Below are 24,270 nucleotides of genomic sequence, written 5' to 3'. Positions count from 1 at the left end.
ATATAGCTAAATTCGATGATTTTTAGTACAAAACAAAATGCACGAAAATTTGCTTAAAAATGCAAAACTTGCGAAATTCTGAGATATGAAGGCCAGATTACATATCGTGAGGAAACATGAAATAGTATGGAAATATTGGTAAAAACTAATATATACGTAAAATCACACTACATGAATAACGTAAAAAAAGTCACTATATTACCATATTTGAGGATTTTAACTTCAAATCATAGAGCGAGGTTTCGTATTATTTAGTTGCAAGAAAAGACATATGACAATGTTGTTTCCATTACAAATGATAAAAATCAATGTGTTTTCATTAGAATTAACTAAAATGTTCCTGATTTTCCGTTTATATTACCGATGGAAGATGTACACGTAAAACCGCTCTAATCCGGCTGAAACGTCGATATATGCAAAAAAACAGAACTTCTCCCCTTACTTCTCATCTTACTCAGTATTTTAACGAGAAACAAATAGTTGATTGAAAATGAAGTGTTTAAGGTTAATTTCTAATCAATTATGTGTTTACATCATTTTTATCGTATATTTATTGAATTAATAACAATAAACTGAAAATTCACAAAAACGTGGAAAAACAGCAAAATATTGCCTAATTCGATGATATTTTGTTTATATCACATAAAGGAAAAGGGGATGATAAACGTCAAAATATTGCTGAATTCGATGATTTTTTGTACGAAACAAAATGCAAGAAAACTTGCTTAAAATGCAATTTTATGCTAAATTCTGAGATTTGAAGGCCATATCACATATCGTGATACTACATGAAATAGTATCGAAATATTGGTAAAAATTAATATATGTACGTAATATCAAACTACATGAAAAGCGTGAAAAAAATCATTATTATCCCAAATTTGAGGATTTTAACTTCGAATCATAGAGCGACGTTTCGTATTTTTTAGACCCTAGAAAAGATGTATAAAGATGTTGCTTCCAATACAAATGATAAAAATCAATGTGTTTTCATTAAAATTAATTAAAATGATCCTGATTTTCGGTTTATATTACCAATGAAAGATGTACACGTAAAACCGTTCTAATCCGGCTGAAACGTCGATATATGCAATAAAAACAGAACTTCTCCCCTTTTCAATATCTTACTCAGTATTTTAACGAGAAACAAATAGATGATTGAAAGTGAAGTATTAAAGGTTATTTTCTGATCAATTATGTGTTTGCATAATTTTTATCGTATATATAATGAATTTATAACAATAAACTGAAAACTCACAAAAACGTGGAAAAACAGCAAAATATTGCCTAATTCGATGATATTTTGTTTATATCACATAAAGGAAAAGGGGATGATAGACGTCAAAATATTGCTGAATTCGATGATTTTTAGTACGAAACAAAATGTAAGAAAACTTGCTTAAAAATGCAAAATTTGCAAAATTCTGAGATATGACGGCCAAATCACATATCGTGAGAAAACATGAAGTAGTATCGAAATATTGGTAAAAACTAATGTTTACGTAAAATCACACTACATGAATAACGTGAAAAAAGTCACTATATTACCATATTTAAGGATTTTAACTTCAAATCATAGAGCGAGGTTTCGTATTATTTAGATCCAAGAAAAGACATATGACAATGTTGTTTCCAATAAAAATGATAAAAATCAATGTGTTTTCATTAAAATTAACTAAAATGTTCCTGATTTTCGGTTTATATTACCGATGAAAGATGTACACGTAAAACCGTTCTAATCCGGCTGAAACGTCGATATATTCAATAAAAACAGAACTTCTCCCCTTTTCAATATCTTACTCAGTATTTTAACGAGAAACAAATAGATGATTGAAAATGAAGTATTTAAGGTTATTTTCTGATCAATTATGTGTCTGCATAATTTTTATCGTATATTTAATGAATTAATAACAATAAACTGAAAATTCACAAAAACGTGGAAATCGGTCTAATTCAATGATATTTTGTTTAAATCACATAAAGGGAAAGGAGATTATAATGGTCAAAATATTGCTAAATTCGATGATTTTTAGTACAAAACAAAATGCAAGAAAACTTGCTTAAAATGCAAAATTTGCGAAATTCTGAGATTTGAAGGCGAAATCACATATCTTCAGAAAACATGAAGTAGTATCGAAATATTGGTAAAAACGAATATATATATACGTAAAATCACACTACATGAATAACGTGAAAAAAGTCACTATATTACCATATTTGAGGATTTTAACTTCAAATCATATAGCGAGGTTTCGTATTATTTAGATACAAGAAAAGACATATGACAATGTTGTTTCAAATGCAAATAATAAAAATCAATGTGTTTTCATTAGAACTAACTAGAATGTTCCTGATTTTCGGTTTATATTACCGATGGAAGATGTACACGTAAAACCATTCTAATCCGGCTGAAACGTCGATATATGCAATAAAAACAGAACTTCTCCCTTTTTCAATATCTTACTCAGTATTTTAACGAGAAACAAATAGATGATTGAAAATGAAGTATTTAAGATTATTTTCTGATCAATTATATGTTTGCATAATTTTTATCGTATATATAATGAATTAATAACAATAAACTGAAAATTCACAAAAAACGTGGAAAAACGGCAAAATATTGCCTAATTCGATGATATTTTGTTTAAATCACATAAAGGAAGAGGGGATGATAAAGGGCAAAATATTGCTAAATTCGATGATTTTTAGTACAAAACAAAATGCAAGAAAACTTGCTTAAAAATGCAAAATTTGGGATATTCTGAGATTTGAAGGCCAAATCACATATCGTGAGAAAATATGAAGTAGTATCGAAATATTGGTAAAAACGAATATATATACGTAAAATCACACTCCATGAATAACGTGAAAAAAGTCATTATATTACCATATTAGAGGATTTTAACTTCAAATCATAGAGCGCAGTTTCGTATTATTTAGATCCAAGAAAAGACATATGACAATGTTGTTTCAAATACAAATGATAAAAATCAATGTGTTTTCATTAGAATTAACTAAAATGTTCCTGATTTTCCGTTAATATTACCGATGGAAGATGTACACTTAAAACCGCTCTAATCCGGCTGAAACGTCGATATAAGCAATAAAAACAGAATTTCTCCCCTTTCCAATATCTTACTTAGTATTTTAACGAGAAACAAATAGTTGATTGAAAATGAAGTGTTTAAGGTTAATTTCAAATTAATTATGTGTTTGCATCATTTTTATCGTATATTTAATGAATTAATAGCAATAAACTGAAAATTCACAAAAACGTGGAAGAACAGCCAAATATTGCCTAATTGGATGATATTTTGTTTATATCACATACAGGAAAAGGGGATGATTAACTTCAAAATATTGCTGAATTCGATGATTTTTAGTACGAAACAAAATGCAAGAAAACTTGCTTAAAATGCAATATTATGCGAAAATCTGAGATTTGAAGGCCAAATCACATATTGTGATACTACATGAAATAGTATCGAAATATTGGTAAAAATGAATATATTTACGTAATATCAAACTACATGAAAAACGTGAAAGTCATTATTATGCCAAATTTGAGGATTTTTACTTCGAATCACAGAGCGACGTTTCGTATTTTTTAGGCCCTAGAAAAGACGTATAATGAATGTTGCTTCCAATACAAATGATTAAAATCAATGTGTTTTCATTAAAATTAACTAAAATGTTCCTGATTTTCGGTTTATATTACCGATGGAAGATGTACACGTAAAACCGTTCTAATCCCGCTGAAAACGTCGATATATGCAATAAAAACAGAGCTTCTACCCTTTTCAATATCTTACTCAGTATTTTAACGAGAAACAAATAGATGATTGAAAATGAAATATTTAAGGGTATTTTCTGATCAATTATGTGTTTGCATAATTTTTATCGTATATATAATGAATTAATAACAATAAACTGAAAATTCACAAAAACGTGGAAAAACGGCCTAATTCGATGATATTTTGTTTAAATCACATAAAGGAAAAGGGGATGATAAAGGTCAAAATATTGCTAAATTCGATGATTTTCAGTACAAAAACAAAATGCAAGAAAACTTGCTTAAAAATGCAAAATTTGCGAAATTCTGAGATTTGAAGGCCAAATCACATATCGTGAGCAAACATGAAGTAGTATCGAAATATTGGTAAAAACGAATATATATTCGTAAAATCACACTACATGAATAACGTGAAAAAAGTCACTATATTACCATATTTGAGGATTTTAACTTCAAATCATAGACCGAGGTTTCGTATTATTTAGATCCAAGAAAAGACATATGACAATGTTGTTTCAAATACAAATGATAAAAAATCAATGTGTTTTCATTAGAATTAACTAAAATGTTCCTGATTTTCCGTTTATATTACCGATGGAAGGTGTACACGTAAAACCGCTCTAATCCAGCTGAAACGTCGATATATGCAATAAAAACAGAACTTCTCCCCTTTCCAATATCTTACTCAGTATTTTAACGAGAAACAAATAGTTGATTGAAAATGAAGTGTTTAAGGTTAATTTCTAATCAATTATGTGTTTGCATCATTTTTATCGTATATTTAATGAATTAATAGCAATAAACTGAAAGTTCACAAAAACGTAGAAAAACAGCAAAATATTGCCTAATTCGATGATATTTTGTTTATATCACATAAAGGAAAAGGGGATGATAAACGTCAAAATATTGCTGAATTCGATGATTTTTAGTACGAAACAAAATGCAAGAAAACTTTCTTAAAATGCAATTTTATGCGAAAATCTGTGATTTGAAGGCCAAAGCACATATCGTGATACTACATGAAATAGTTTCGAAATATTGGTAAAAATGACTATATTTACGTAATATTCTCTACATGAAAAACGTGAAAAACGTCATTATTATACCAAATTTGAGGATTTTAACTTCGAATCATAGAGCGACGTTTCATATTTTTTAGACCCTAGAAAAGACATATAAAGATGTTGCTTCCAATACAAATGATAAAAATCAATGTGTTTTCAATAAAATTAACTAAAATGTTCCTGATTTTCGATTTATATTACCGATTGAAGATGTACACGTAAAACGGCTGAAACGTCGATATGAGCAATGAAAACAGAACTTCTCCCCTTTTCAATATCTTACTCAGTATTTTAACGAGAAACAAATAGATGATTGAAAATCAAGTATTTAAGGTTATTTTCTGATCAATTATGTTTTTGCATAATATTTATCGTATATATAATGAATTTATAACAATAAACTGAAAATTCACAAAAAACAGTAAAATATTGCCAAATTCGATGATATATTGTTTAAATCACATAAAGGAAAAGGGGATGATAAACGTAAAAATATTGCTGAATTCGATGATTTTTAGTACGAAACAAAATGCAAGAAAACTTGCGTAAAATGCAATATTATGCGAAAATCTGAGATTTGAAGGCCTAATCACATATTGTGATACTGCATGAAATAGTATCGAAATATTGGTAAAAATGAATATATTTATGTAATATGAAAAACGTGAAAAACATGAAAAACGTGAAAAATGTCATTAATATACCAAATTTGAGGATTTTAACTTCGAATCATAGAGCGACGTTTCGTATTTCTTAGACCCTAGAAAAGATGTATAAAGATGTTGCTTCCAATACAAATGATAAAAATCAATGTGTTTTCATTAAAATTAACTAAAATGATCCTGATTTTCGGTTTATATTACCGATGGAAGATGTACACGTAAAACCGTTCTAATCCGGCAGAAACGTCGATATATGCAATAAAAACAGAACTTCTCCCCTTTTCAATATCTTACTCAGTATTTTAACGAGAAACAAATAGATGATTGAAAGTGAAGTATTAAAGGTTATTTTCTGATCAATTATGTGTTTGAATAATTTTTATCGTATATATAATGAATTTATAACAATAAACTTAAAACTCACAAAAACGTGGAAAAACAGCAAAATATTGCCTAATTCGATGATATTTTGTTTATATCACATAAAGGAAAAGGGGATGATAGACGTCAAATATTGCTGAATTCGATGATTTTTAGTACGAAACAAAATGTAAGAAAACTTGCTTAAAAATGCAAAATTTGCAAAATTCTGAGGTATGACGGCCAAATCACATATCGTGAGAAAACATGAAGTAGTATCGAAATATTGGTAAAAACTAAAATATTTACGTAAAATCACACTACATGAATAACGTGAAAAAAGTCACTATATTACCATATATGAGGATTTTAACTTCAAATCATAGAGCGAGGTTTCGTATTATTTATATCCAAGAAAAGACATATGACAATGTTGTTTCAAATGCAAATAATAAAAATCAATTTGTTTTCATTTGAATTAACTAAAATGTTCCTGATTTTCTGTTTATATTACCACTGGAAGATGTTCACGTGAAACCGCTCTAATCCGGATGAAACGTCGATATATGCAATAAAAACAGAACTTCTCCCCTTTTCAATATCCTATTCAGTATTTTAACGAGAAACAAATAGTTGATTGAAAATGAAGTGTTTAAGGTTAGTTTCTAATCAATTATATGTTTGCGTCATTTTTATTGTATATTTAATGAATTAATAACAATAAATTGAAAATTCACAAAAAAGTGGAAAAACAGCAAAATATTGCCTAATTCGATGATATTTTGTTTATATCACATAAAGGAAAAGGGGATGATAAACGTAAAAATATTGCTGAATTCGATGATTTTTAGTACGAAACAAAATGCAAGAAAACTTGCTTAAAATGCAATATTATGCGAAATTCTGAGATTTGAAGGCCAAATCACATATCGTGATACTACATGAAATAGTATCGAAATATTGGTAAAAATGAATATATTTACACAATATCAAACTACATGAAAAACGTGAAAAAAGTCATTATTATACCAAATTTGAGGATTTTAACTACGACACATAGAGCGACGTTTCGCATTTTTTAGACCCTAGAAAAGATGTATAAAGATGTTGCTTCCAATACAAATGATAAAAATCAATGTGTTTTCATTAAAATTAACTAAAATGTTCCTGATTTTCGGTTTATATTACCGATGAAAGATGTACACGTAAAACCGTTCTAATCCGGCTGAAACGTCGATATATGCAATAAAAACAGGACTTCTCCCCTTTTAAATATCTTACTCAGTATTTTAACGAGAAACAAATAGATGATTGAAAATGAAGTATTTAAGGTTATTTTCTTATCAATTATGTGTTTGCATAATTTTTATCGTATATTTAATGAATTAATAACAATAAACTGAAAATTCACAAAAACGTGGAAATCGGTCTAATTCAATGATATTTTGTTTAAATCACATAAAGGGAAAGGGGATGATAATGGTCAAAATATTGCTAAGTTCGATGATTTTTAGTACAAAACAAAATGCAAGAAAACTTGCTTAAAATGCAAAATTTGCGAAATTCTGAGATTTGAAGGCGAAATCACATATCTTCAGAAAACATGAAGTAGTATCGAAATATTGGTAAAAACGAATATATATATACGTAAAATCACACTACATGAATAACGTGAAAAAAGTCACTATATTACCATATTTGAGGATTTTAACTTCAAATCATATAGCGAGGTTTCGTATGATTTAGATCCAAGAAAAGACATATGACAATGTTGTTTCAAATGCAAATAATAAAAATCAATTTGTTTTCATTAGAATTAACTAAAATGTTCCTGATTTTCCGTTTATATTACCGATGGAAGATGTACACGTAAAACCGCTGTAATCCTTCTGAAACGTCGATATATGCAATGCAAACAGAACTTCTCCCCTTTCCAATATCTTACTCAGTATTTTACCGAGAAACAAATAGTTGATTGAAAATGAAGTGTTTAAGGCTAATTTCTAATCAATTATATGTTTGCATCATTTTTATCGTATATATAATGAATTAATAGCAATAAACTGAAAATTCACAAAAACGTGGCAAAACAGCAAAATATTGCCTAATTCGATGATATTTTGTTTATATCACAAAAAGGAAAAGGGGATGATAAACGTTGAAGTATTGCTGAATTCGATGATTTTTAGTACGAAACAATATGCAAGAAAACTTGCTTAAAATGCAATATTATGCGAAAATCTAAGATTTTAAGGCCAAATCACATATCGTGATACTACATGAAATAGTATCGAAATATTGGTAAAAGTGAATATATTTACGTAATATCAAGCTACATGAAAAACGTGAAAAAAGTCATTATTATACCAAATTTGAGGATTTTAACTTCGAATCATAGAGCGACGTTTCGCATTTTTTAGACCCTAGAAAAGATGTATAAAGATGTTGCTTCCAATACAATTGATAAAAATCAATGTGTTTTCATTAAAATTAACTAAAATGTTCCTGATTTTCGGTTTATATTACCGATGGAAGATGTACACGTAAAACCGTTCTAATCCGGCTGAAATGTCGATAAATGCAATAAAAACAGAACATCTCCCCTTTTCAATATCTTATTCAGTATTTTAAAGAGAAACAAATAGATGACTGAAAATGAAGTATTTAAGGTTATTTTCTGATCAATTATGTGTTTGCATAATTTTTATTGTATATTTAATGAATTAATAACAATAAACTGAAAATTCACAAAACGTGGAAAAACGGCCTAATTCTATTATATTTTGTTTAAATCACATAAAGGAAAAGGGGATGATAATGGTCGTAAATATTGCTAAATTCGATGATTTTTAGTAAAAAACAAAATGCAAGAAAATTGCTTAAAATGCAAAATTTGCGAAATTCTGAGATTTAACGGCGAAATCACATATATTCAGAAAACATGAAGTAGTATCGAAATATTGGTTAAAACGAATATATATACGTAAAATCACACTACATGAATAACGTGAAAAAAGTCACTATATTACCATATTTGAGGATTTTAACTTCAAATCATTGAGCGAGGTTTCGTATTATTTGGATCCAAGAAAAGACATATGACAATGTTGTTTCCAATACAAATGATAAAAATCAATGTGTTTTCATTAGAATTAACTAAAATAATCCTTATTTTCCGTTTATATTACCGATGGAAGATGTACACGTAAAACCGTTCTAATCCGGCTGAAACGTCGATATATGCAATAAATACAGAACTTCTCCCCTTTTCAATATCTTACTCAGTATTTTAACGAGAAACAAATAGATGATTGAAAGTGAAGTATTAAAGGTTATTTTCTGATCAATTATGTGTTTGCATAATTTTTATCGTATATATAATGAATTTATAACAATAAACTGAAAACTCCCAAAAACGTGGAAAAACAGCAAAATATTGCCTAATTCGATGATATTTTGTTTATATCACATAAAGAAAAAGGGGATGATAGACGTCAAAATATTGCTGAATTCGATGATTTTTAGTACGAAACAAAATGCAGGAAAACTTGCTTAAAAATGTAAAATTTGCAAAAATCTGAGATATGATGGCCAAATCACATATCGTGAGAAAACATGTAGTATCGAAATATTGGTAAAAACTAATATATTTACGTAAAATCACACTACATGAATAACGTGAAAAAAGTCACTCTATTACAATATTTGTGGATTTTAACTTCAAATCATAGAGCGAGGTTTCGTATTATTTAGATCCAAGAAAAGACATATGACAATGTTGTTTCCAATACAAATGATAAAATTCAATGTGTTTTCATTAAAATTAACTAAAATGTTCCTGATTTTCTGTTTATTTTACCGATGGAAGATGTACACGTATAACCGCTCTAATCCGGCTGAAACGTCGATATATGCAATAAAAACAGAACTTCTCCCCTTACTTCTCATCTTACACAGTATTTTAACGATAAACAAATAGTTGATTGAAAATGAAGTGTTTAAGGTTAATTTATAATCAATTATGTGTTTGCATCATTTTTATCTTATATTTATTGAATTAATAGCAATAAACTGAAAACTCACAAAAACGTGGAAAAACAGCAAAATATTGCCTAATTCGATGACATTTTGTTTATATCACAAAAAGGAAATGGGGATAATAGACGGTCACATATCGTGAGAAAACATGAAGTAGTATCGAAATATTGGTAAAAACGAATATATATACGTAAAATCACACTATATGAATAACGTGAAAAATTCACTATATTACCATATTTGAGGATTTTAACTTCAAATCATAGAGCGAGGTATCGTATTATTTAGATCCAAGATAAGACAATGACAATGTTGTTTCAAATACAAATGATAAAAATCAATTTGTTTTCATTAGAATTAACTAAAATGTTCCTGATTTTCCGTTTATATTACCGATGGAAGATGTACACGTAAAACCGCTCTAATCCGCCTGAAACGTCGATATATGCAATAAAAACAGAACTTCTCCCCTTTCCAATATCTTAGTCAGTATTTTAACGAGAAACAAATAGTTGATTGAAAATGAAGTGTTTAAGGTTAATTTCTAATTAATTATATGTTTGCATCATTTTTATTGTATATTTAATGAATTAATAACAATAAACTAAAAATTCACAAAAACGTGGAAAAACAGCAAAATATTGCCTAATTCGATGATATTTTGTTTATATCACATAAAGGAAAAGGGGATGATAAACGTCAAAATATTGCTGAATTCGATGATTTTTAGTACCAAACAAAATGCAAGAAAACTTGCTTAAAATGCAATATTATGCGAAAATCTGAGACTTGAAGGCCAAATCACATATCGTGATACTACATGAAATAGTATCGAAATATTGGTAAAAATGAATATATTTATGTAATATCAAACTACATGAAAAACGTGAAAAAAGTCATTATTATACCAAATTTAAGGATTTTAACTTCGAATCATAGAGCGACGTTTCGTATTTTTTAGACCCTATAAAAGATGTATAATGATGTTGCTTCCAATACAAATGATAAAAATCAATGTGTTTTCATTAAAATTAACTAAAATGATCCTGATTTTCGGTTTATATTACCGATGGAAGATGTACACGTAAAACCGTTCTAATCCGGCTGAAACGTCGATATATGCAATAAATACAGAACTTCTCCCCTTTTCAATATCTTACTGAGTATTTTAACGAGAAACAAAGAGATCATTGAAAGTGAAGTATTTAAGGTTATTTTCTGATCAATTATGTGTTTGCACAATTTTTATCGTATATATAATGAATTTATAACAATAAACTGAAAATTCACAGCAACGTTGAAAAACGGAAAAAATATTGCCTAAATCGATGATATTTTGTTTAAATCACATAAAGGAAAAGGGGATGACAAAGGTCAAAATATTGCTAAATTCGATGATTTTAAGTACAAAACAAAATGCAAGAAAACTTGCTTAAAAATGCAAAATTTGCGAAATTCTGAGATATGAAGGCCAAATCACATATCTTGAGAAAACATGAAGTAGTATCGAAATATTGGTAAAAATGAATATATTTACGTAAAATCACACTACATGAATAACGTGAAAAAAGTCACTATATTATCATATTTGAGGATTTTAACTTCAAATCATAGAGCGAGGTTTCGTATTATTTAGATCCAAGAAAAGACATATGACAATGTTGTTTCCAATACAAATGATAAAAACAATGTGTTTTCAGGGGCCATGTCACCCGAAAATCCGATGAAAAATGGAATATTTACGAAAAATTACGAAAAATACTACAACGTTCTGGCAACACTGTGGTCCAAACCGTTTAATGATATCTTGAAAAATAACGTAATTAGAGTCAAATTTCCCGCTGCAACTTTCGTGAATCTGGTCCTCGCGCCGTGAGTACGCCGCGGGGTATTGTATCTTACGTTGTAGATGTCTTATTTTTCGTAATAGCGTTGAAAATAACATGTTATGCATAAAATGAATATAAACTAACAGATATGGCAACACTATTGTCGACACGAGGGTGGTGCAGTCAGTGACTGCGTGTCTCTCATGGAGAGAGGATGTATGCTGACGCGCTCACACAATATCTCCCAGAACATGCTATTTTTGCTATTTTTAGCTATTTGTACTGCAATATGACTTACCAAACGAACAAGAGAAAAGCATTGACAGCTAGATGCATGCGAGCTCTACATACGAGCTGGCCGCAATGCGTAAATCACCAGTCACGAGTGACAGCAGGTTCAGTAAACTTTGAGAGCGCGCTACGCAACTCCAACTTTTACAACTAGATAAAATTTCACAGCCTTTATTTAATATTCAATTTACATGAAACTTGCACATTATATGTAGAGTTTACGCCTCTATAAACGCATGTCATTATTCTTATCTACGTAGATTTATTGATTTTATAAATAATGATACACTTCATTTTGTTGCATACGTTTTTGGGAAACTTTTATAAAAAATGTATTATTGCACTAAATACATCTGGGATAATAATGTGACATGCAAATCTTTATTATATAGTAAGGTCATAGCTGAGTGTCTTATAAATGATTTTGGTTCACAATTGTGGGCTGTGAAATTTTTTGAAAATGGTTGAAAAATTCGTCTTTTTTTTTTTTTTTTTTTTTCTCCGTCTCTATTTAGGCTGAGATGCTGAAACTTGGCCTAGGTGCAGCACCTTTCACATGTATCAGGATAATAAATTATGAATACCCTACAACCATTTTTTAAATCCGGGTGACTTGCCCCCTTCATTAGAATTAACTAAAATGTTCCTGATTTTCCGTTTATATTACCGAAGGAAGATGTACACGTAAAACCGCTCTAATCCGGCTGAAACGTCGATATATGCAATAAAAACAGAACTTCTCCCCTTGTCAATATCTTATTCAGTATTTTAACGAGAAACAAATAGTTGATTGAAAATGAATTGTTTAAGGTTAATTTCTAATCAATTATGTGTTTGCATCATTTTTATCGTATATTTAATGAATTAATAGCAATAAACTGAAAACTCACAAAAACGTGGAAAAACAGCAAAATATTTCCTAATTCGATGATATTTTGTTCATATCACATAAAGGAAAAGGGGATAATAGACGTCAAAATATTGCTGAATTCGATGATTTTTAGTACGAAACAAAATGCAAGAAAACTTGCTTAAAATGCAAAAATCTGATATTTAAAGGCCAAATCACATATCGTTATACTACATGAAATAGTCTCGAAATATTGGTAAAATGAATATTTTTACGTAATAACAAACTACATGAAAAACGTGAAAAAAGTCATTATTATACCCAATTTGTGGATTTTAACTTCGAATCATAGAGCGACGTTTCGTATTTTTTAGACACTAGAAAAGACGTATAAAGATGTTGCTTCCAATACAAATGATAAAAATCAATGTGTTTTCATTAAAATTAACTAAAATGATCCTGATTTTCGGTTTATATTACCGATGGAAGACGTACACGTAAAACCGTTCTAATCCGGCTGAAACGTCGATATATGCAATAAAAACAAAGCTTCTCCCCTTTTCAATATCTTACTCAGTATTTTAACGAGAAACAAATAGATGATTGAAAGTGAAGTATTAAAGGTTATTTTCTGATCAATTATGTGTTTGCATAATTTTTATCGTATATATAATGAATTTATAACAATAAACTGAAAACTCCCAAAAACGTGGAAAAACAGCAAAATATTGCCTAATTCGATGATATTTTGTTTATATCACATAAACTAAAAGGGGATGATAAACGTCAAAATATTGCTGAATTCGATGATTTTTAGTACGAAACAAAATGCAGGAAAACTTGCTTAAAAATCAAAATTTGCAAAATTCTGAGATATGATGGCCAAATCACATATCGTGAGAAAACATGAAGTAGTATCGAAATATTGGTAAAAACGAATATATATACGTAAAATCACACTACATGAATAACGTGAAAAAAGTCACTATATTACCATATTTGAGGATTTTAACTTCAAATCATAGAGCGGGGTTTCGTATTATTTAGATCCAAGAAAAGACATATGACAATGTTGTTTCCAATACAAATGATAAAAATCAATGTGTTTTCATTAAAATTAACTAAAATGTTCCTGATTTTCTGTTTATTTTACCGATGGAAGATGTACACGTAAAACCGCTCTAATCCGGCTGAAACGTCGATATATGCAATAAAAACAGAACTTCTCCCCTTACTTCTCATCTTACACAGTATTTTAACGAGAAACAAATAGTTGATTGAAAATGAAGTGTTTAAGGTTAATTTCTAATCAATTATGTGATTGCATCATTTTTATCGTATATTTATTGAATTAATAGCAATAAACTGAAAACTCACAAAAGCGTGGAAAAACAGCAAAATATTGCCTAATTCGATGACATTTTGTTTATATCACAAAAAGGAAAAGGGGATAATAGACGTTCACATATCGCGAGAAAACATGAAGTAGTATCGAAATATTGGTAAAAACGAATATATGTACGTAAATCACACTACATGAATAACGTGAAAAAAGTCACTATATTACCATATTTGAGGATTTTAACTTCAAATCATAGAGCGAGTTTTCGTATTATTTAGATCCAAGAAAAGACATATGACAATGTTGTTTCAAATACAAATGATAAAAATCAATTTGTTTTCATTTGAATTAACTAAAATGTTCCTTATTTTCCGTTTATATTACCGATGGAAGATGTACACGTAAAACCGCTCTAATCCGGCTAAACGTCGATATATGCAATAAATACAGAACTTCTCCCCTTTCCAATATCTTATTCAGTATTTTAACGAGAAACAAATAGTTGATTGAAAATGAAGTGTTTAAGGTTAATTTCTAATCAATTATATGTTTGCATCATTTTTATTGTATATTTAATGAATTAATAACAATACACTGAATATTCACAAAAACGTGGAAAAACAGCAAAATATTGCCTAATTCGATGATATTTTGTTTATATCACATAAAGGAAAAGGGGATGATAAACGTCAAAATATTGCTGAATTCGATGATTTTTAGTACGAAACAAAATGCAAGAAAACTTGCTTAAAATGCAATTTTATGCGAAATTCTGAGATTTGAAGGCCAAATCACATATCATGATACTACATGAAATAGTATCGAAATATTGGTAAAAATGAATATATGTACGTAATATCAAACTACATGAAAAACGTGAAAAAAGTCATTATTATACCAAATTTGAGGATTTTAACTTCGAATCATAGAGCGACGTTTCGCATTTTTTAGACCCTAGAAAAGATGTATAAAGATGTTGCTTCCAATACAAATGATAAAAATCAATGTGTTTTCATTAAAATTAACTAAAATGTTCCTGATTTTCGGTTTATATTACCGATGGACGATGTACACGTAAAACCGTTCTAATCCGGCTGAAATGTCGATAAATGCAATAAAAACAGAACATCTCCCCTTTTCAATATCTTATTTAGTATTTTAAAGAGAAACAAATAGATGACTGAAAATGAAGTATTTAAGGTTATTTTCTGATCAATTATGTGTTTGCATAATTTTTATCGTATATTTAATGAATTAATAACAATAAACTGAAAATTCACAAAACGTGGAAAAACGGCCTAATTCTATTATATTTTGTTTAAATCACATAAAGGAGAAGGGGATGATAATGGTCAAAATATTGCTAAATTCGATGATTTATAGTAAAAAACAAAATGCAAGAAAATTGCTTAAAATGCTAAATTTGCGAAATTCTGAGATTTGCAGGCGAAATCACATATATTCAGAAAACATGAAGTAGTATCGAAATATTGGTAAAAACGAATATATATACGTAATATCACACTACATGAATAACGTGAAAAAAGTCACTATATTACCATATTTGAGGATTTTAAATTCAAATCATAGAGCGAGGTTTCGTATTATTTGGATCCAAGAAAAGACATATGACAATGTTGTTTTCAATACAAATGATAAAAATCAATGTGTTTTCATTAGAATTAACTAAAATGTTCCTGATTTTCCGTTTATATTACCGATGGAAGATGTACACGTAAAACCGCTCTAATCCGGCTGAAACGTCGATATATGCAATAAAAACAGAACATCTCCCCTTTTCAATATCTTATTCAGTATTTTAAAGAGAAACAAATAGTTGATTGAAAATGAAGTGTTTAAGGTTAATTTCTAATGAATTATGTGTTTGCATCATTTTTATCGTATATTTAATGAATTAATAGCAATAAACTGAAAATTCACAAAAACGTGGCAAAACAGCAAAATATTGCCTAATTCGATGATATTTTGTTCATATCACATAAAGGAAAAGGGGATGATAGACGTCAAAATATTGCTGAATTCGATGATTTTTAGTAAGAAACAAAACGCAAGAAAACTTGCTTAAAATGCAATATTATGCGAAAATCTGAGATTTGAAGGCCAAATCACGTATCGTGATACTACATGAAAAAGTCTCGAAATATTGGTAAAAATGAATATATTTACGTAATAACAAACTACATGAAAAACGTGAAAAAAGTCATTATTATACCCAATTTGTGGTTGTTAACTTCGAATCATAAAGCGACGTTTTGTATTTTTTAGACCGTTGAAAAGACGTATAAAGATGTTGCTTCCAATACAAATGATAAAAATCAATGTGTTTTCAATAAAATTAACAAAAATGTTCCTGATTTTCGATTTATATTACCGATTGGAGATGTACACGTAAAACGGCTGAAACGTCGATATAAGCAATGAAAACAGAACTTCTCCCCTTTTCAATATCTTACTCAGTATTTTAACGAGAAACAAATAGATGATTGAAAGTGAAGTATTAAAGGTTATTTTCTGATCAATTATGTGTTTGCATAATTTTTATCGTATATATAATGAATTTATAACAATAAACTGGAAACTCCCAAAAACGTGGAAAAACAGCAAAATATTGCCTAATTCGATGATATTTTGTTTATATCACATAAAGGAAAAGGGGATGATAGACGTCAAAATATTGCTGAATTCGATGATTTTTAGTACGAAACAAAATGCAGGAAAACTTGCTTAAAATCAAAATTTGCAAAATTCTGAGATATGATGGCCAAATCACATATCGTGAGAAAACATGAAGTAGAATCGAAATATTGGTAAAAACGAATATATATACGTAAAATCACACTACAAGAATAACGTGAAAAAAGTCACTATATTACCATATTTGAGGATTTTAACTTCAAATCATAGAGCGAGGTTTCGTATTATTTAGATCCAAGAAAAGACATATGACAATGTTGTTTCCAATACAAATGATAAAAATCAATGTGTTTTCATTAAAATTAACTAAAATGTTCCTGATTTTCTGTTTATATTACCGATGAAAGATGTACACGTAAAACCGTTCTAATCCGGCTGAAACGTCGATATATGCAATAAAAACAGAACTTCTCCCCTTTTCAATATCTTACTCAGTATTTTAACGAGAAACAAATAGATGATTGAAAATGAAGTATTTAAGGTTATTTTCTGATCAATTATGTGTTTGCATAATTTTTATCGTATATTTAATGAATTAATAACAATAAACTGAAAATTCACAAAAACGTGGAAATCGGTCTAATTCAATGATATTTTGTTTAAATCACATAAAGGGAAAGGAGATGATAATGGTCAAAATATTGCTAAATTCGATGATTTTTAGTACAAAACAAAATGCAAGAAAACTTGCTTAAAATGCAAAATTTGCGAAATTCTGAGATTTGAAGGCGAAATCACATATCTTCAGAAAACATGAAGTAGTATCGAAATATTGGTAAAAACGAATATATATATACGTAAAATCACACTACATGAATAACGTGAAAAAAGTCACTATATTACCATATTTGAGGATTTTAACTTCAAATCATATAGCGAGGTTTCGTATTATTTAGATACAAGAAAAGACATATGACAATGTTGTTTCAAATGCAAATAATAAAAATCAATGTGTTTTCATTAGAACTAACTAGAATGTTCCTGATTTTCGGTTTATATTACCGATGGAAGATGTACACGTAAAACCATTCTAATCCGGCTGAAACGTCGATATATGCAATAAAAACAGAACTTCTCCTTTTTTCAATATCTTACTCAGTATTTTAACGAGAAACAAATAGATGATTGAAAATGAAGTATTTAAGGTTATTTTCTGATCAATTATATGTTTGCATAATTTTTATCGTATATATAATGAATTATTAACAATAAACTGAAAATTCACAAAAACGTGGAAAAACGGCAAAATATTGCCTAATTCGATGATATTTTGTTTAAATCACATAAAGGAAAAGGGGATGATAAAGGGCAAAATATTGCTAAATTCGATGATTTTTAGTACAAAACAAAATGCAAGAAAACTTGCTTAAAAATGCAAAATTTGGGATATTCTGAGATTTGAAGGCCAAATCACATATCGTAAGAAAATATGAAGTAGTATCGAAATATTGGTAGAAACGAATATATATACGTAAAATCACACTCCATGAATAACGTGAAAAAAGTCATTATATTACCATATTAGAGGATTTTAACTTCAAATCATAGAGCGCGGTTTCGTATTATTTAGATCCAAGAAAAGACATATGTCAATGTTGTTTCAAATACAAATGATAAAAATCAATGTGTTTTCATTAGAATTAACTAAAATGTTCCTGATTTTCCGTTAATATTACCGATGGAAGATGTACACTTAAAACCGCTCTAATCCGGCTGAAACGTCGATATAAGCAATAAAAACAGAATTTCTCCCCTTTCCAATATCTTACTTAGTATTTTAACGAGAAACAAATAGTTGATTGAAAATGAAGTGTTTAAGGTTAATTTCAAATCAATTATGTGTTTGCATCATTTTTATCGTATATTTAATGAATTAATAGCAATAAACTGAAAATTCACAAAAACGTGGAAGAACAACCAAATATTGCCTAATTGAATGATATTTTGTTTATATCACATACAGGAAAAGGGGATGATTAACTTCAAAATATTGCTGAATTCGATGATTTTTAGTACGAAACAAAATGCAAGAAAACTTGCTTAAAATGCAATATTATGCGAAAATCTGAGATTTGAAGGCCAAATCACATATTGTGATACTACATGAAATAGTATCGAAATATAGGTAAAAATGAATATATTTACGTAATATCAAACTACATGAAAAACGTGAAAAAGTCATTATTATGCCAAATTTGAGGATTTTTACTTCGAATCACAGAGCGACGTTTCGTATTTTTTAGGCCCTAGAAAAGACGTATAATGAATGTTGCTTCCAATACAAATGATTAAAATCAATGTGTTTTCATTAAAATTAACTAAAATGTTCCTGATTTTCGGTTTATATTACCGATGGAAGATGTACACGTAAAACCGTTCTAATCCGGCTGAAATGTCGATAAATGCAATAAAAACAGAACATCTCCCCTTTTCAATGTCTTATTTAGTATTTTAAAGAGAAACAAATAGATGACTGAAAATGAAGTATTTAAGGTTATTTTGTGATCAATTATGTGTTTGCAAAATTTTTATCGTATATATAATGAATTAATAATAATAAACTGAAAATTCACAAAAACGTGGAAAAACGGCCTAATTCAATGATATTTTGTTTAAATTACATAAAGGAAAAGGGTGATGATAATGATCAAAATATTGCTAAATTCGATGATTTTTAGTACAAAACAAAATGCAAGAAAATTTGCTTAAAATGCAAAATTTGCGAAATTCTGAGATTTGAAGGCGAAATCACATATCTTCAGAAAACATGAAGTAGTATCGAAATATTGGTAAAAACGAATATATATCTACGTAAAATCACACTACATGAATAACGTGAAAAAAGTCACTATATTACCATATTTGAGGATTTTAACTTCAAATCATATAGCGAGGTTTCGTATTATTTAGATCCAAGAAAAGACATATGACAATGTTGTTTCAAATGCAAATAATAAAAATCAATTTGTTTTCATTAGAATTAACTAACATGTTCCTGATTTTCCGTTTATATTACCGATGGAAGATGTACACGTAAAACCGCTGTAATCCTTCTGAAACGTCGATATATGCAATGAAAACAGAACTTCTCCCCTTTCCAATATCTTACTCAGTATTTTACCGAGAAACAAATAGTTGATTGAAAATGAAGTGTTTAAGGTTAATTTCTAATCAATTATGTGTTTGCATCATTTTTATCGTATATTTATGAATTAATAGCAATAAACTGAAAGTTCACAAAAACGTAGAAAAACAGCAAAATATTGCCTAATTCGATGATATTTTGTTTATATCACATAAAGGAAAAGGGGATGATAAACGTCAAAATATTGCTGAATTCGATGATTTTTAGTACGAAACAAAATGCAAGAAAACTTTCTTAAAATGCAATTTTATGTGAAAATCTGTGATTTGAAGGCCAAAGCACATATCGTGATACTACATGAAATAGTATCGAAATATTGGTAAAAATGACTATATTTACGTAATATTCTCTACATGAAAGACGTGAAAAACGTCATTATTATACCAAATTTGAGGATTTTAACTTCGAATCATAGAGCGACGTTTCATATTTTTTAGACCCTAGAAAAGACATATAAAGATGTTGCTTCCAATACAAATGATAACAATCAATGTGTTTTCAATAAAATTAACTAAAATGTTCCTGATTTTCGATTTATATTACCGATTGAAGATGTACACGTAAAACGGCTGAAACGTCGATATAAGCAATGAAAACAGAACTTCTCCCCTTTTCAATATCTTACTCAGTATTTTAACGAGAAACAAATAGATGATTGAAAATCAAGTATTTAAGGTTATTTTCTGATCAATTATGTTTTTGCATAATATTTATCATATATATAATGAATTTATAACAATAAACTGAAAATTCACAAAAAACAGCAAAATATTGCCAAATTCGATGATATATTGTTTAAATCACATAAAGGAAAAGGGGATGATAAACGTAAAAATATTGCTGAATTCGATGATTTTTAGTACGAAACAAAATGCAAGAAAACTTGCGTAAAATGCAATATTATGCGAAAATCTGAGATTTGAAAGGCCTAATCACATATCGTGATACTGCATGAAATAGTATCGAAATATTGGTAAAAATGAATATATTTATGTAATATGAAAAACGTGAAAAACATGAAAAACGTGAAAAATGTCATTATTATACCAAATTTGAGGATTTTAACTTCGAATCATAGAGCGACGTTTCGTATTTCTTAGACCCTAGAAAAGATGTATAAAGATGTTGCTTCCAATACAAATGATAAAAATCAATGTGTTTTCATTAAAATTAACTAAAAGGATCCTGATTTTCGGTTTATATTACCGATGGAAGATGTACACGTAAAACCGTTCTAATCCGGCTGAAACGTCGATATATGCAATAAAAACAGAACTTCTCCCCTTTTCAATATCTTACTCAGTATTTTAACGAGAAACAAATAGATGATTAAAAGTGAAGTATTAAAGGTTATTTTCTGATCAATTATGTGTTTGAATAATTTTTATCGTATATATAATGAATTTATAACAATAAACTTAAAACTCACAAAAACGTGGAAAAACAGCAAAATATTGCCTAATTCGATGATATTTTGTTTATATCACATAAAGGAAAAGGGGATGATAGACGTCAAATATTGCTGAATTCGATGATTTTTAGTACAAAACAAAATGTAAGAAAACTTGCTTAAAAATGCAAAATTTGCAAAATTCTGAGGTATGACGGCCAAATCACATATCGTGAGAAAACATGAAGTAGTATCGAAATATTGGTAAAAACTAATATATTTACGTAAAATCACACTACATGAATAACGTGAAAAAAGTCACTATATTACCATATATGAGGATTTTAACTTCAAATCATAGAGCGAGGTTTCGTATTATTTATATCCAAGAAAAGACATATGACAATGTTGTTTCAAATGCAAATAATAAAAATCAATTTGTTTTCATTTGAATTAACTAAAATGTTCCTGATTTTCTGTTTATATTACCGATGGAAGATGTTCACGTGAAACCGCTCTAATCCGGATGAAACGTCGATATATGCAATAAAAACAGAACTTCTCCCCTTTTCAATATCCTATTCAGTATTTTAACGAGAAACAAATAGTTGATTGAAAATGAAGTGTTTAAGGTTAGTTTCTAATCAATTATATGTTTGCGTCATTTTTATCGTATATTTAATGAATTAATAACAATAAATTGAAAATTCACAAAAAAGTGGAAAAACAGCAAAATATTGCCTAATTCGATGATATTTTGTTTATATCACATAAAGGAAAAGGGGATGATAAACGTAAAAATATTGCTGAATTCGATGATTTTTAGTACGAAACAAAATGCAAGAAAACTTGCTTTAAATGCAATATTATGCGAAATTCTGAGATTTGAAGGCCAAATCACATATCGTGATACTACATGAAATAGTATCGAAATATTGGTAAAAATGAATATATTTACGTAATATCAAACTACATGAAAAACGTGAAAAAAGTCATTATTATACCAAATTTGAGGATTTTAACTTCGAATCACAGAACGACGTTTCGTATTTTTTAGACCCTAGAAAAGATGTATAAAGATGTTGCTTCCAATACAAATGATAAAAATCAATATGTTTTCATTAAAATTAACTAAAATGTTCCTGATTTTCTGTTTATATTACCGATGGAAGATGTACACGTAAAACCGCTCTAATTTGGCTGAAACGTCGATATATGCAATAAAAACAGAACTTCTCCCCTTACTTCTCATCTTACTCAGTATTTTAACGAGAAACAAATAGTTGATTGAAAATGAAGTGTTTAAGGTTAATTTCTAATCAATTATGTGTTTGCATCATTTTTATCGTATATTTCTTGAATTAATAGCAATAAACTGAAAACTCACAAAAACGTGGAAAAACAGCAAAATATTGCCTAATTCGATGACATTTTGTTTATATCACAAAAAGGAAAAGGGGATAATAGACGTTCACATATCGCGAGAAAACAGGAAGTACTATCGAAATATTGGTAAAAACGAATATATATACGTAAAATCACACTACATGAATAACGTGAAAAAAGTCACTATATTACCATATTTGAGGATTTTAACTTCAAATCATATAGAGATGATTTGATTTGATTTGTATTATTTAGATCCAAGAAAAGACATGACAATGTTGCTTCAAATGCAAATAATAAAAATCAATGTGTTTTCATTAGAACTAACTAGAATGTTCCTGATTTTCGGTTTATATTACCGATGGAAGATGTACACGTAAAACCGTTCTAATCCGGCTGAAACGTCGATATATGCAATTAAAACAGAACTTCTCCCCTTTTAAATATCTTACTCAGTATTTTAACGAGAAACAAATAGATGATTGAAAATGAAGTATTTAAGGTTATTTTCTGATCAATTATGTGTTTGCATAATTTTTATCGTATATTTAATGAATTAATAACAATAAACTGAAAATTCACAAAAACGTGGAAATCGGCATAATTCAATGATATTTTGTTTAAATCACATAAAGGGAAAGGGGATGATAATGGTCAAAATATTGCTAAATTCGATGATTTTTAGTACAAAACAAAATGCAAGAAAACTTGCTTAAAATGCAAAATTTGCGAAATTCTGAGATTTGAAGGCGAAGTCACATATCTTCTGAAAACATGAAGTAGTATCGAAATATTGGTAAAAACGAATATATATGTTATATATATATGTTTTGCAATATTTTGATCATTATCATCACCCTTTTCCTTTATGTAATATAAACAAAATATCATTGAATTAGGCCGTTTTTCCACGTTTTTGTGAATTTTCAGTTTATTGTTATTAATTCATTATATATACGATAAAAATTTTGCAAACACATAATTGATCACAAAATAACCTTAAATACTTCATTTTCAATCATCAATTTGTTTCTCGTTAAAATACTGAGTAAGATATTTAAAAGGGGAGAAGTTCTGTTTTTATTGCATATATTGACGTTTCAGCCGGATTAGAACGGTTTTACGTGTACATCTTCCATCGGTAATGTAAACCAAAAATCAGGAACATTTTAGTTAATTTTAATGAAAACACATTGATTTTTATCATTTGTATTGGAAGCAACATCTTTATACATCTTTTCTAGGGTCTAAAAAATACGAAACGTCGTTCTGTGATTCGAAGTTAAAATCCTCAAATTTGGTATAATAATGACTTTTTTCACGTTTTTCATGTAGTTTGATATTACGTAAATATATTCATTTTTTCCAATATTTCGATACTATTTCATGTAGTATCACGATATGT

The sequence above is a fragment of the Procambarus clarkii genome, chromosome 1 (genome assembly GCF_040958095.1).
Source record: "Procambarus clarkii isolate CNS0578487 chromosome 1, FALCON_Pclarkii_2.0, whole genome shotgun sequence".
NCBI classification, from domain to species: Eukaryota; Metazoa; Arthropoda; class Malacostraca; order Decapoda; family Cambaridae; genus Procambarus; species Procambarus clarkii.
This window is presented reverse-complemented; position numbering follows the sequence as displayed.